General features: G+C 42.4%; 1 long non-coding RNA gene and 1 pseudogene across 1 annotated transcript in view; both read left to right on the plus strand.

Annotated features, from left to right (window-relative positions):
- LOC142870943 (uncharacterized) overlaps positions 1 to 15,876 on the plus strand; it is a 45,652-nt gene that overhangs the window by 9,946 nt on the left and 19,830 nt on the right. The gene's annotated exons all lie outside the window — the stretch shown is intronic.
- LOC105864990 (small ribosomal subunit protein uS9m pseudogene) lies at positions 14,009 to 15,012 on the plus strand (annotated as a pseudogene).

The following is a 15,876-nucleotide window of genomic DNA, read 5'->3' on the forward strand; positions in this document are numbered from 1 at the left end:
AAAAATAAGCCAGGCATCGTGGTGCAGCTACTTGGGAGGCTGAGGCAGGAGGATCACTTGAGCCCAGGAGTTTGAGGTTGCTATAAGCTAGGCTGATGCCTAGGCACTCTAGCCTGGGCAACAGAGCTAGACTCAAAACAAACAAACAAACAAAAAACCCATCCTCGATAAAGAAATAGAAATGGCCTTGGCCGGGCGCTGTGGCTCACGCCTGTAATCCTAGCTCTTGGGAGGCCGAGGCGGGCGGATTGCTCAAGGTCAGGAGTTCAAAACCAGCCTGAGCAAGAGCGAGACCCCGTCTCTACTATAAATAGAAAGAAATTAATTGGCCAACTGATATATATATATAAAAAAATAAGCCGGGCATGGTGGCGCATGCCTGTAGTCCCAGCTACTCGGGAGGCTGAGGCAGGAGGATCGCTTGAGCCCAGGAGTTTGAGGTTGCTGTGAGCTAGGCTGACGCCACGGCACTCACTCTAGCCTGGACAACAAAGTGAGACTCTGTCTCAAAAAAAAAAAAAAAAAAAAAAAAAAGAAATGGCCTAGCTACCTGCTTGGAAGAGACAAAGGGGAAAATGAAGAGCATTAGTATCTTCATAAATTATCCTGCCATACTAATAAAATCCTTTGAAAAATGTAAACCTTGTCAAGTTGGTTTAAAAGTCAAAGGAATAGTTTGAATGTCACTAGGCAAAAAAAAAAAGTCAAAGGGATTTGTTCACACCTTAGGTCAATATAACCTGGGAGTTTGAGGACTCAAAGTCCTCATTGAAAATAGATTTGGTGGCAGTGGCTATCCCTGTACCCTGGAGAGCTTGCTCCTGGGGCATTGCCAGAGGGAGAGTGGTAGTGAGAGATGTAAAGGATGACCCACCTGGGTGTTGTTAAAATCCTGTAAGAGAAGAAACTCATTTCAAAGTGTTCTAAGTGAAGAATTTCTACTACTAGGAAGGATAGGGGGACAAAATGAGACAAATTACATAGATTTCTGCAGGCACAGTTGGAGATAATAGAGAAAAATCTGTGTTTGTAATTTGGAAGAGAGAAGCAATTAATTTTTTGTAATTAACTTTATTATAATTAATAAGAGGAATCATGAAAAAACTCAGAAATATAATTTCTAAGAAATATAAGTGGGATGTTGCATTCTGCGTTTAAAAGCCTGCCACTAGGAGGAGACAAATGAATTAAAATTGTTTTATCTGCTCTTCTTCCTTTAAAACACATTTTCTAAATTAAGAAAATCCTGTATTAAAAATATATTTGGTAAGATTCTGGTAAAAGAACCTTAGTGAATATTAACATTTTGTCTTAAAAATGAACATTTTAAGCCAGGAGCAATGGCTCACACCTGTAATCACAGCACTTTGGGAGGCTAAGGTGAAAGGAAGACTTGAGCCCAGGAGTTTGAGACCAGCTTGGGCAAACATAGTGAGACCTCCATCTCTACAAAAAATTAAACAATTAGCCAGGGGTGGTGGTATGTGCCTGTAGTCCCAGCTATTCGGGAGGCTGAGGTGAGAGGATTGCTTGAGCCCAGGAGTTTAAGGCTGCAGTGAGTTATGATCATGCCACTGCACTCCAGCCTGGGTGACGGAGTGAGATGCTGTCTCAAAAAGAAAAAGAAGGAAGGAAGGAGGGAAGGAAAGAAGGAAGGAAGGAAGGAAGGAAGGAAGGAAGGAAGGAAGGAAGGAAGGAAGGAAGGAAGGAAGGAAGGAAGGAAGAAGGAAGGAAGGAAATGAACATTTTAAACTTATATAATAGTATCCATTCAAGGACAATAAGGTCTTTTCTTTTTAATTTATATTTCATTCTGTTTTAGATCCAAAAACTAAATACCAGTCTGGTGGTTCTCAAACTTCAGCTGTTTCAGAATCGCATGGAGGGCTTGTGAAAATACAGATTGCTCTAGCTGCACACCCAGAATTGCTGATTCAGCCGGTCTGGGTATAGGACATGGTGGAAATATGTATTTCTAACAAGTTCCTGGGTGATGCTGATATTCTGTCTGGGGAACACACTTTGAGAACCATTGTGCTAGATGACAATAGAAGTAAACACCATTTGTCAATAACAAGATTCAATTAAATATTGAGAACATACTAAAGCATTCCAGTTTGCTGGAAAGTAACAAAGTATTAGAAGTAAGACTGGAATGATGATTTTTGAGGGCCTTGAATTCAAAAGAAAGCAATTTATGCCTAGTCTGGTAGCAGTGTGGCGTCACTGGCACTATTAGAGCCATGTTTTAGGGATTGGGGAGGTAAAATGGCACAGAGAGACTGAGAGAAGAATAGACCTGGTTGGAGTTCCTGGGGTCCTTCTCAAACCAGTACCTGTACCAGAATCAGCACAAGTACCCTATGTGAAGCCCCTAATAAACATAAAAATGTTCCTAAAGCATTGACCTGGCTCACTGGCAAGCAACTAAAGCATTCCTTTTATGTTAAAACAACAATAGATGGAGGAGATTGCAAAATCTGCATAACTTTTTAAGATGCTGGAGTCTCCCAAGAAATTTCTCCAAAGTGGGTTGCCAAAGATTTAAAAGCTGCTTAGGGCTACATTCCTAAGGGTACTCTCCTCCCCACCCTTTAAATTTTCTCTGCTGTTAGAAGTATTTTTATGGAGAAGTTTGAGAAATACTTAAAAATAAATAACATTTTAGGACATCATGGTGACATCTGTAGTTGGAGACGTGCCAGGTGTCAAGAGCCTCTGTGGTATACAGTAGAATCTTTAGGACTTGGCTTCTAATTAAATAGAGTAGGATGAGTTGAAATGAGAGAAGAAGAGGAACAGATGAGGAGAAAAATGCAAATTACTACGATTAAGAGCCTGGATATCTGGGTAAATGGGTGTATTTTATTTTATTTTAAATAAATGAAAACATGAAGAGGAACTAGTGTGAGGAGATAAATGTTGAGCTTGGCTTTGGACACTGAGCTTGAGCTCCTGGGAGTACAATTAGATGGAGCTAGCTGCTAGTATTTAAATGTAGTAATGGAACTCAAGAGGATTTTGAAGTTCCAATTTCAGAGTCATCTTTATGAAAAGAAAAGAAAAGAAAAGAGAAAAGAAAGAAAAGAAAAGAGAAAAGAAAAAGTTGAAGCTTTTTCCTAAAATCTGATCCTAAGTGGTTTCAGATAGGTGGGTTTCCTAGGGAAAGGGTAGGAGGTCTTGATAGAAATGAAATATCGAGGTGGGAGAACCAACATTTAAATGTTATTAACTTAAAAGCAAAACATTTCGAGGTGTTTCAAAGTTTAGTTTAATTTGATAACCATAGGTAGCCAATGGAAGTTCTTTAGGGAAACCATAAAGCATTTAAGGGCTGTCAGTGGGAAAGGTAATTTGGCAGCTGTGTGTATGGGGTGGGCTAGGAACAGGAAGCTTTTCTGTAGATATTCAAGTTTGGGGAGATGAGACTCTGGATTCAGGCAGTGACTGAGGAAGATAAAAGGAGAGGTCAGAGACATTCCAGTTGAAAAAGCTTTAAGACTTCGGTGACTGCCTAAATGAGGAGGCCAATAAGAGAAGCAAGTTGAAAAAAAAAAAATCTCCAATTATGAGCCTGAGAGTCAGTTCAGAAGTATGGTCTTGGCAACATGAGGTAGCTTGCCCCAATTGCTCTGTCCAAACAGATAAAAGGATGATTAACCAGGCCAGTGGTTCTCAAGTGTGGTCCCCAGACCGGTGTAGTCAGCATTACTTGGGATTTTGTTAGAAATGCAAATTCTCAGGCCCTTCCCCAGACTGCTAAATCAGAAGTGCTGGGACAGGGCCCAATACTTTGTAGTTTAATCTCTCCAGCTGTTTCTAATGCACACTGAAGTTCAGAAACTGAGCTAGGTCACTCAGATTTTTTCTTTTTCCTTTCAAGAATTTGGACTGTGATATGCAGAGAGAATCAGTCTGTTGAGTGTGGGGAGAGAAAGTTGGTTATAGAGAGACTGTGAGTAAACTGGAATTATGAGTAAGCAGAAGCTATGACTAAATGAGGTAGGTGGCTGGTAGTCGTGGAGACAGCAATGGTCACACCCTCATGGTTGGGAGTTCTGCATGCCACTGCGTCTGAGAGTGACACTTTAACCCAGTCTCCAGGTGTGTGTGGAATCTGTCCATTTCAGTTCCCAATTGAAGTCCAACCCTATAGTTATTCTTTTTTTTTTTTTTTTTTGAGACAGAGTTTGGCTTTGTTGCCCCGGCTAGAGTGAGTACCGTGGCGTCAGCCTAGCTCACAGCAACCTCAAACTCCTGGCTCAAGCAATCCTCCTGCCTCAGCCTCCCAAGTAGCTGGGACTACAGGCATTCGCCAACATGCCCGGCTAATTTTTTGTATATATTAGTTGGCCAATTAATTTCTTTCTATTTATAGTAGAGACGGGGGTCTCACTCTTGCTCAGGCTGGTTTCGAACTCCTGACCTTGAGCAATCCGCCCGCCTCGGCCTCCCAGAGAGCTAGGATTACAGGCGTGAGCCACCGCGCCCAGCCTCACTTTCTTGCCTAGGCTAGAGTGAGTGCCGTAGCGTCAGCCTAGCTCACAGCAACCTCAAACTCCTGGGCTCAAGCAATCCTCCTGCCTCAGCCTCCCGAGTAGCTGGGACTACAGGCATGTGCCACCATGCCTGGCTGATTTATATATATATATATTAGTTGGCCAATTAATTTCTTTCTATTTTTATGGTAGAGACGGGGTCTCGCTCAGGCTGGTTTTGAACTCCTGACCTCGAGCAATCCGCCTGCCTCAGCCTCCCAGAGTGCTAGGATTACAGGCGAAAGCCACCGCGCCCGGCTCCTATAGTTATTCTTAAGTTCCTGTGATAGTCTAATCTTTGTTGTCATGTGTATCCTTAAAATAGATGTCCCATGACTTACAGTGGCCTGAGTGAATGTTTCCCTAAAACATGAAAAGTTGATACAGATTAAGCAAGCTGATCCGAAAATCTAAAATCCAAAATGCTCCAAAATCCAAAACTTTTTTAGTACTGACATGAGGCCTCAAATGGAAAAATGCAGTCAAAACTTTGTTTCAGGCACAATTATTAAAAATACTGTATAAAATTACTTTCATCCCTAAACCCTCAAGACGTGAAAAATAAAAAAAAATAAAAAAAATAAAAAAAAAAGAAAATTACTTTCAGGCTCTGTGTATAAGGTATAAATGAAATACAAATGAACCTCATATTTTGACTTGGGTCCCATCCCCAAGATATCTCATTATGTATATCCAAATATTCTAAAATCTGAGATCAGAAACACTTCTGGTCCCAAGCATTTTGGATAAGGGATATTCAGCCTATATAGTTCCAAAGGTAGATGAAGCAAAAATTTAAATTAATAAAAATAATTACTTTTTAAGAAATTGTGGGCACTTTAAAATTTTTTAAAAAATAAAATTTACTATATTGACCAGTGTTAAATATACAGTTCAGTACACTTAAAGTAGTGTTAAGTTTATTCACGTTTTGCAACCAATCTCCAGAACTTCATCTTGCAAATAATTACTTTTTAAAGAATTGCTTTTTATCTTTGCTTTAAAACACTACTTCATTGAAAAATAAAGAAAAAAAGAAAAGAAAATATAATAATATATTTTAAAAAATTGCTTTTTGATGAAATGTGTTATGTCACCTTTCCCCTTGAACAACTACCACTTCCAGACTTAACCAGAAGGTCTAATACATGGGTCCACAGTTGGAGATCTTTTTTTGTTTTATTGGCCTCCTCAAGTGGAATGTCTCTGTCTCTCTCTTTTTATATTTTGAGAACAAGATCTTGCTTTGTCACTGGGCTAGAGTGCAACTGTGTCATCATAGCTCACTGCAACCTCACATTCCTGGGCTCAAGAAATCCTCCTAAGGAGCTGGGACTACAGGCCCATGACACTGCAGGCCTGCCTAATTTTTTGTAGAGATAGGGTCTCACTATGTTGCCCAGGCTGGTCTTGAACTCCTGGCTTCAAGTAATCCTTACACTACAGCCTTCCAAAATGCTAGGATTATAGGTGTGAGGTGAGCCACTGTGCCCCGGCCTGGAATGACTCTTTTTTTTTTTTTTTTTTTTTTTTTTTGAGACAGAGTCTTGCTTTGCTGCCCAGGCTAGAGTGAGTGCTGTGGCATCAGCCTAGCTCACAGCAACCTCAAACTCCTGGGCTCAAGCAATCCTTCTGCCTCAGCCTCCCGAGTAGCTGGGACTACAGGCATGCGCCACCATGCCTGGCTAATTTCTTCTATATATATTAGTTAGCCAATTAATTTCTTTCTATTTATAGTAGAGACGGGTCTCGCTCTTGCTCAGGCTGGTTTCGAACTGCTGACCTCGAGCAATCTGCCCGCCTCGGCTTCCCAGAGTGCTAGGATTACAGGTGTGAGCCACCGCACCCGGCTACATGTGTGTATATATATATATATATATATATATATATATATATTTTTTTTTAGCGTATTATGGGGGTACAAGTGTTAAGGTCACATATATTTATTGCCCATGCCCCCTCCCCCTGGAATGACTTTTTTTTTTTTTTTTTGAGACAGAGTCTCACTCTGTTGCCCAGGCTAGAGTGAGTGCCGTGGCGTCAGCCTAGCTGACAGCAACCTCAGACTCCTAGGCTCAGGCGATCCTTCTGTCTCAGCCTCCTCAGTAGCTGCAACTATAGGCATGTGTCACCATGCTCGGCTAATTTTTTCTACATATTTTTTCTCTATATATATTTTTCTATATATTTCTATATTTTTTTCTATAATTTTTTCTATATATTTTTAGTTGGCCAATTAATTTCTTTCTATTTTTAGTAGAGATGGGCGTCTCACTTTTGCTCAGACTGGTTTCCAACTCCTGACCTTGAGCGATCCTCTAGCCTCAGCCTCCCAGAGGGCTTGGATTACAGGCGTGAGCCACTACACCTGGCCTAGTAAGGTTGATATTATCAATACATTTTAAGAAAAAAAGTAAAAGTTCTAAGAACATGTTTAGAGATAGTGAAAGATTTTTTTAAAAAATTATAAGAACAGGGGGGGACCCAATCTTAGGGATGTGGCGAGCACTTCGGAGGGAAAGGACATAACTCTAACTCTTCTTAGGGAGAGCCAAAGATATACAATGTAACCAAAATGTCAAAAAAAACCCAAAAAACCTTTTTATTGGGTGGTGGGCAGGCGGGAGGGGGAGGAGGAAAGGGGTGTATGCTTTTATAACGTGTGTGGTGCACACCGCCCGGGGATTGGACACATGGGGGCGGGGCAGGAGCAATATTTGTAACCCTAACAATATTTGTACCTCCATAATATGATGAAATAAAAGAAAAAAATTATAAGAACAAAACTCTTGTACTTAGGATGTTATAGATGTTTGAATTTGTTATGACAGTTTGACTTGGATCGGAACCTACCATACCTTATCAAACCTCACACGCTTCCTTTTCTCCCACCAACTAACCATTTTGTTCCAACCAAGTTGATCTGTTGAAACTCTACATCCTGCCTTATTTTCTTTTTGCCACGGGACCTTTGCTGATGTCATTTTCTCCACCAGGCTGACCTCTGGTCCTCGGTTCTTGCCCATTACTTCTATCACTCCAAGAAACTTAACCAGGCAAGCCCACTGTAATGTAACATTCATTCATTAAACCCACATTCACTCAGCACTTAGTAGTGCTAGGCCCTCCTTCTGTTTTTTTCTTATGAATTTCTGTATGCAACTTTAAGTCATATTGTGTACATTCTGCTTTGTATTTGTTAGTTTGTATATATATGTATATTTTTTCCAACTTGATTTTTTTTAGGTGGCTTGAGTTAATTTTTTGACTTTTTTGTAAGGTGCTCTGTGTTCATTAAGGTTATTGAATGAACCGGGCGCTCATGCCAGGTGGCTCATGCCTGTAATCCTAGCACTCTGCTAGGCCTAGGCGGGCGGATCACTCAAGGTCAGGAGTTCGAAACCAGCCTGAGCAAGAGCGGGACCCCGTCTCTACTATGAATAGAAAGAAATTAATTGGCCAATTAATATATATAGAAAAAATGAGCTGGGCATGGTGGCGCATGCCTGTAGTCCCAGCTACTCGGGAGGCTGAGGCAGTAGGATTGCTTGAGCCCAGGAGTTTGAGGTTGCTGTGAGCTAGGCTGACGCCACGGCACTCACTCTAGCCTGGGCAACAAAGTGAGACTCTGTTTCAAAAAAAAAAAAAAAGGTTATTGAATGAATGAATGAAAGAAATAACATGAAACTAGTTTAACTCAGAGGAATTTGAGGGAAATACTTACCTAGAATTTAAAAGTCATTCTAAGTCCCGCTTTGAGAGTTACATTGTAGAGGATTCAAATAAGTGGCCTATCTCTGCACTGTGCAGTCTCCCTCTAAGTATTTTTGGTTGGAATTACTAATTTTTTTTTGACAGAGTCTTACTTTGTTGCCCAGGCTAGCGTGCCGTGGTGGCAGCCTAGCTCACAGCAACCTCAAACTCCTGGGCTCAAGGAATCCTCCTACCTCAGCCTCCCGAGTAGCTGGAACTACAGGCATGCACCACCATGCCCGGCTCATTTTTTCTATATGTATTAGTTGGCCAATTAATTTCTTTCTATTTATATTTGATACGGGGTCTCGCTCTTGCTCAGGCTGGTTTCCAACTCCTGACCTCGAGCAATCCACCTGCCCCGGCCTCCCAGAGTGCTAGGATTACAGGTATGAGCCACTGCGCCTGGCCGGAATTACTCATTTTTGACCCTCATTTATTTGCTGTTTACATTATTTCTTCTCTATAGAAGTTGTCCCAAAGACTGACACATGTTATAAATGTCATGTAATTATTACAACGAATTAATGTGTATTATGTTTAGCCTCTGCAATAAGAGTTGAAGTTCCTTCAAGGCAGGGAGACCCAATATTTGAATCCTTTTTACACACAGACTTTAGAATTAATACAATTGTGAGTTTACAGTGGGTACTTAATAAATACTTCTTGAGCGGATAAATAAATTAAAAAGAAATATACTCTTCCCTTAGAAGAAAGAGCCCTCTTTCCCTAAGTCAGTATTTCTCAATGTAGTAGCTAGCAGTGGTCCCCAACCAGGGATGGGTTTCACGGAAGATAAACCATGTACAGGCGTGGGCGGCCCTGGGGGAGCTCTGCAGCCCAGTCTCTAACGAGCCAGACCAGTACCGGTCTGCCGCCGGGGACCACAGTGGTACAGGACCTCCTATGACAGAATCACTTGAGATGCTTGTTAAAAATACACATTCTTGGCCGGGCGCGGTGGCTCACGCCTGTAATCCTAGCACTCTGGGAGGCCGAGGCGGGCGGATTGCTCAAGGTCAGGAGTTCAAAACCAGCCTGAGCGAGACCCCGTCTCTACCATAAAAATAGAAAGAAATTAATTGGCCAACTAATGTATATATATAAAAAATCAGCCGGGCATGGTGGCTTGTGCCTGTAGTCCCAGCTACTCGGGAGGCTGAGGCAGGAGGATCGCTTGAGCCCAGGAGTTTGAGGTTGCTGTGAGCTAGGCTGACGCCACGGCACTCACTCTAGCCTAGGCAAGAAAGCGAGACTCTGTCTTAAAAAAAAAAAAAATACACATTCTTCAAAAACAAGACAAAAGTAAACAAAATATAGATTCATCAGTTACACTATAGTCCTACTAAAATCAGAATGGGAAGGGAGAGTTGGTGTATGGACCAGAAATATGTACTTTTACCAAGTACCTCAAATGATTCTGATGCTTTCTTAAGTTTGAGCACCATTGCCCTAGGTATAAGGTGGGAGTAATAAATAAGGCTCACTTGGCTGGGTATGGTAAGTGGCTCTTGCCTTGTAATCCCAGCATTTTGGGGGGCTGAGACACGAGGATCTCTTGAGGCCAGAAGTTCAAGACCACCCTGGGCAACATAGCGAGACCTCCCCCCATCTACAAAAAAATAGCTGGATGTGGTGGTGCACGGCCCTAGTCCTAGCTGCTGGGAGGCTGAGGAAGGAGGTATGACTTGAGCCCAGGAGTTCAAGGCTGCAGTGAGCTCAGATGTACCAGTACACTGTAGCCTGGGTGACAGAGTGAGACACTGTCTCTGGAAAAAAATAAAAGGCTCATGAAGGTAGCTGCTCAGCAGTTAAGAGTGTGTGGACTATGACATCCAAATGTGTCAGTAAAAAAGAAAAAAAAAAACCTAAAAATAAAAAAATAAGAAAAACAAAAGAGTGTGTGGACACTGGAGCTAGATTTCCTGAGTTCATCAAACTGTATGTTCTGGGCACGCTATTTAACCTCTAATCTCCCTGTACCTCAGTTTCTTCATCTACAAAATGGGAAAAACAGTATAATTACCTCATAAAGTTGTATTAAATGAGTCAATATATGTGAGATGCTTGGAACAGAGCCTGACACAGAGTAAGAACTATGTGTATGTTTGCAATTATCCAAATTTTAAGTATCCAGTTTCCAACAAAATAATACATTTCTTTTTTTTGAGACAGAGTCTCGCTTTGTTGCCCAGGCTAGAGTGAGTGCCGTGGCGTCAGCCTAGCTCACAGCAACCTCAAACTCCTGGACTCAAGCGATCCTTCTGCCTCAGCCTCCCGAGTAGCTGGGACTACAGGCATGTGCCACCATGCCCGGCTAATTTTTTCTATATATATTAGTTGGCCAATTAATTTCTTTCTATTTATAGTAGAGACGGGGTCTTGCTCTTGCTCAGGCTGGTTTTGAACTCCTGACCTTGAGCAATCCGCCTGCCTCGGCCTCCCAGAGTGCTAGGATTACAGGCGTGAGCCACCGAGCCTGGCCTTACATTTCTTTATAAAGCCTATCTTACTATAGAAAACCCAGCGAGGTGAGGTGGCTAGCACCTGTAATCCTAGGAGTATGGGAGGCCGAGGCGGGAGGATCCCTTGAGCTCAGAAGCTCCACACCAGCCTGAGCAAGAGCTAGACCCCTGTCTCTATGAAGAAGAGAAAAAATTAGCCCCAGGTGTTGTGCTATGAGCCTGTAGTCCCAGCTACTCAGGAGGCTGAGGCAAGACGGTAGCTTCAGCCCAGGAGTTTGAGATTGCAGTGAGCTACGATGATGCTATGGCACTCTACCCAGGATGACAGAGCAAGATCCTGTCTCAAAACAAAAACAAAACCCCCAATCGATTGAGGGGGGTTTGTCCTTTCTTCTTTTCTCCTTTTCTGTTTTAGAAAAGTAGACACTTCATCATAAGGAATATCTTTGACTTTAAAAATAAAAAAGAAAAGTAGATACTTCATTGCAGTCTGCTGCCTTACTACAGGGTAAAACGGCACAAAGCAAGCTAAGATCATTACCACATGCTGATGAGCCAGAGGATTAGTACTCAGTCTTTTGTGCAGCTTCCCCATAATTAAAATCACATAAAAAGGGCAGGGATTCCAATGAGTATAACATGTTTTCTCACTTACCGGAAAGTTTGTGAGTAGCTACTACAAAGGATAACAAAACACAAAGCCTATTGTAGCAACAACTCTTTGGCCAAGTCATCTCCTGTCTCAACTCTCAGTGTTAACTCTAGGGCCTCTTCTTCCTTCCTACTCTTGTCTCCAAGAGGTTTGCTAACTTCTGATAGATGGAAAACATTCCCAAGATGAAATTAGATAGCTATAACTCCCCATCCCCCACTCCTTATAGGGTGAGATGAGCTTTGGTATCCTGATGGCTTGAGGATGGATCCTTGAGAGCAGGTGGACCTTGGAAGTTAAGACAGTTTTTCTAGACTGGGATTCTTGTTTTGTTTTGTTTTTTTAAGGCAGAGTCTCACTCTGTTGCCTGGGCTAGAGTGCCATGAAGTCAGCCTAGCTCACAGCAACCTCAAACTCCTGGGCTCAAGCGATCCTCCTGCCTCAGCCTCCTGAGTAGCTGGGACTACAGCAATTATTCCCTATCAAGTACCAGTGTTCTTGGATTCGAGAGTGATCTCCATCCTAAACACCCTGCATTACATATGATTTCTGTACCCAGCACAGAAAGACAAAACGGCCATCCATCATTTCTGCAGTTACCTAGTCTCATTACATTCTGCCTTTTCTCCCACTACCATGGGGCAGAAGTCTTATCATGTTTTCCAAAAGGCTCTTAGGACGTGTCGTGGAGTTGAATCGCTTTGGCCTTTGTGTGGGGTGCAACACACTAGTGGGCCGGGGCTTGTGTATTTGCCTGTACTGCTGCTTCATCGTGGTCAACTAACAGGCCCTGGGTTGCTCTACTGACGTTCCTCTAGTCGCCTGGTACAAACCCAGTAAAGCAGACCCTTTTCCCTTGGCCAAGGTTGGGATGTCTGTCTCAGACCTGGAGAGTTTTCTTGGATGAGCCAAGGACAGGAGAGGGTGTCATGCATTGGACAGGTCTTGGTGATAGTCATGACACTATGCCCAGTTAATTTTTTCTATGTATATATTTTTAGTTGTCTGGCTAATTTCTTTCTATTTTTAGTAGAGATGGAGTCTCAGTCTTGCTCAGGCTGGTCTCAAACTCCTGCCCTCGAGTGATCCTCCTGCCTCGGCCTCCCAGAGTGCTAGGATTACAGGCATGATCCACCACGCCAGGCCAGGGCTTCTTGTGGGTGTATGAATCAAGAATAGATATGATTAACTGACTCAAGACTTTCCTCTTATCATGTGTCTTCTGGAAAGTTACTTAAGATTATTTTTTTTTTTATTATTTTTTAAAGACTAGTCAAGTGCAGTAGTGAGGAGGGGGGAAAGTAGTAGAACAAGGAGTTCAATCTGTAACTGACTGTGAACAATCACGTGAGATAACTCACTACCTTCGGACCAGCCGTTACTTAAGATTAGAATTTCTATTTCTCTATTTATAAAAAGGAACTTGGCCTCACGCCGAGGCAGGCAGATCATTTGACCTCAGGAGTTTGCTCAGTCTGAGCAAGAGCGAGACCCAGTAGGTACCAAAAATAGAAAAAATTAGCCAAGCATAGTGGCACATGCCCGTAGTCCCAGCTACTTGGGAGGCTGAGGCAGAAGGATCGCTTGAGCCCAGGAGTTTGAGGTTGCTGTGAGCTAGGCTGACACCACAGTACTCTAGCCCAGGCAACAGAGTGAGACTCTGTCTCAGAAAAAAAAAAAAAAGGAAGTTACAATAGAGTGTTGGTGCTAGAAGGAATTTCTAACACAATTTAGTATAACTCCATACATTTCATAGAGGCTAGATCCAGAAGTTGAGTGCTTGTAAATATATATTTTTTGTGGCCAGGCGCGGTGGCTCACGCCTGTAATCCTAGCACTCTGGGAGGCCAAGGCGGGCGAGGTCAGGAGTTCAAAACCAGCCTGAGCAAGAGCGAGACCCCGTCTCTACTATAAATAGAAAGAAATTAATTGGCCAACTAATATATATAGAAAAAATTAGCCGGGCATGGTGGCACATGCCTGTAGTCCCAGCTACTTGGGAGGCTGAGGCAGCAGGATTGCTTGAGCCCAGGAGTTTGAGGTTGCTGTGAGCTAGGCTGACGCCACAGCACTCACTCTAGCCTGGACAACAAAGTGAGACTCTGTCTCAAAAAAAAAAAAAAATATATATATATATTTGTAAGTTTTGGGACATAATAATTTTAATTGATGTTTTAATGAATCTTGGTTCTTTTTTTAAAATAATGACTTTATTATGGTATGTGAAATATTATATATCTCAAGTAAAAAAATTATTCTTGACAGCCTCGGGAACCCGGCGCCCATCAGCGCCTGCGAAGTAATCCTAGCACTCTGGGAGGCCGAGGCGGGCGGATTGCTCGAGGTTGGGAGTTCGAAACCATCCTGAGCGAGACCCCGTCTCTACTAAAAATAGAAAGAAATTAATTGACCAACTAAAAATATATATACAAAAAATTAGCCGGGCATGGTGGCACATGCCTGTAGTCCCAGCTACTTGGGAGGCTGAGGCAGGAGGATCGCTTGAGCCCAGGAGTTTGAGGTTGCTGTGAGCTAGGCTGACGCCACGGCACTCACTCTAGCCTGGGCAACAAAAGTGAGACTCTGTCTCAAAAAAAAAAAAAAAAAAAAAAAAGCAGATTGAAGAGTTCAACTTAGGAAAGAGACATTTAACCAACATGATGGGAGAAGACCCAGAAACTTTTACCCAAGAGGATATTGATAGAGCTATTGCTTACCTTTTTCCGAGTGGCTTGTAAGGCAGGCCCATAATGAAGCATCCTGAGCAGGTTTTTCCAAAACAAAGAGCAATCCAGTGGGGAGAAGATGGCCGTCCGTTTCATTATCTCTTCTATACTGGCAAACAATCATATTATTCATTAATGCATGACATATATGAAAAGTTACTCAAACTAGAAAAACATCAAAATCAGTTGCAAGCCAAAGATCTACTTCCAGAGAAAACTGAAACCAGAGACCTGATTGGCAGCAGATGGCTGATTAAGGAGGAACTAGAAGAAATGTTAGTGGAAAAACTGTCAGATCAAGATCATATGCAGTTTATTCGGCTGCTGGAAAAGTTATTGACATTGCAGTGTGGTGCTGCTGAGGAAGAATTTGTGCAGAGGTTTCGCAGAAGTGTAACTATTCAATCAAAAAAACAGCTGATTGAACCTGTGCAGTATGACGAGCAAGGAATGGCCTTTAGCAGAAGTGAAGGACAGAGAACAGTTGATGTTCCCTTTTCAATTCCGTGACCGACTTGGAAAACACGATGTGACCTGCACCGTCTCAGGGGGCAGGAGGTCGGCGCAGGCTGGAGCAATAAGCTTGGCGATGGCAAAAGCCTAGTGCAGCTTCGTCACCGAGGACAGGTTGAGTGGATGAGACAAGCTGGACTACTGACTACCGATCCCCAAGTCAGAGAACGGAAGAAGCCAGGCCAGGAGGGAGCCCGAAGAAAGTTTACCTGGAAGAAGCGCTGAGGCCTTTTTCACAGGAAGAGAGGAGGAAGAGCTGTATGTACGTGCCTGGCGTATGGCTGACCCACGCGAGGGTGGCACTATCAGAAATTTTTTTTGAGTTGTGAGAAGACTTATTATTAAATGCTGCTTTGTAAAGGTGACTATTTAAAAATTTTTTAAAAATGTGTGCACATGGAGGCAGAGTGTGGAATGACGGACACTGGCATGTGAGGGGGGTGAACAATGGGAGGTTGCTGGGTGGGTACAATGTGCACTGCTCCAGTGGTGGGTGCACTAAAGGCTCTGACTTCACCACATGCAATATATCCATGTAGCAAAATTGTACTTGTACCACATACATAAATTTTTTTAAAATGGAAAAAAAAATCAAAACTTTTTTTTGCTTTATAAGCTCTTGGGCTAAATCTGTATAAATGTGGTTTTTATTTTCTAGATACTCAATGAAACTTGTATCTCACTGCATCATATCTGAGTGCAGACACCAAAGCACAATTTAGAAGCCAAAACAAAAAAGAAAGAATGTTAGCTTTATTCTGCTGCTTTATTTTTTAAACTTTTTCAGAAGATAGTTTTAGGAGCATAATTCATACATAGAACCTTGTCATATTAGACTTTAAAGGACGATTCAGCAAATTACAGTTGAGTTACTGCATTTTGCAGATGAGAAAGCAGCCCCAAGGATTAAGCAACCAACCAGAGCCAGAACGTTGCTCATTTAATGCTCCGGCTAATCTAGAACTCATTCCTCTTGGTTCTGTTGTTTCCCCGTGACACATTTTGCAGCATAAGAGGTGAGAGGTCTTGTTCAGCAGTGCATGTCTGCGTGCAGAGCTACTGGCGCTGGGCGTAGCTGGTGCAGACCACAGCCGGGCTTGTGATGGCTGAGCAAGCCCACACCGGGGAAAGTGCCCCGGCCCCTGTTTGGATTCATTTGTATTTTTTAAATTGTATATATTAATATTTAAGGTGTACAACAGGATGTTTTGATACACAGAGTGTGAAGT

Source organism: Microcebus murinus, chromosome 5, assembly GCF_040939455.1.
Source record: "Microcebus murinus isolate Inina chromosome 5, M.murinus_Inina_mat1.0, whole genome shotgun sequence".
In the NCBI taxonomy this organism is placed as follows: domain Eukaryota; kingdom Metazoa; phylum Chordata; class Mammalia; order Primates; family Cheirogaleidae; genus Microcebus; species Microcebus murinus.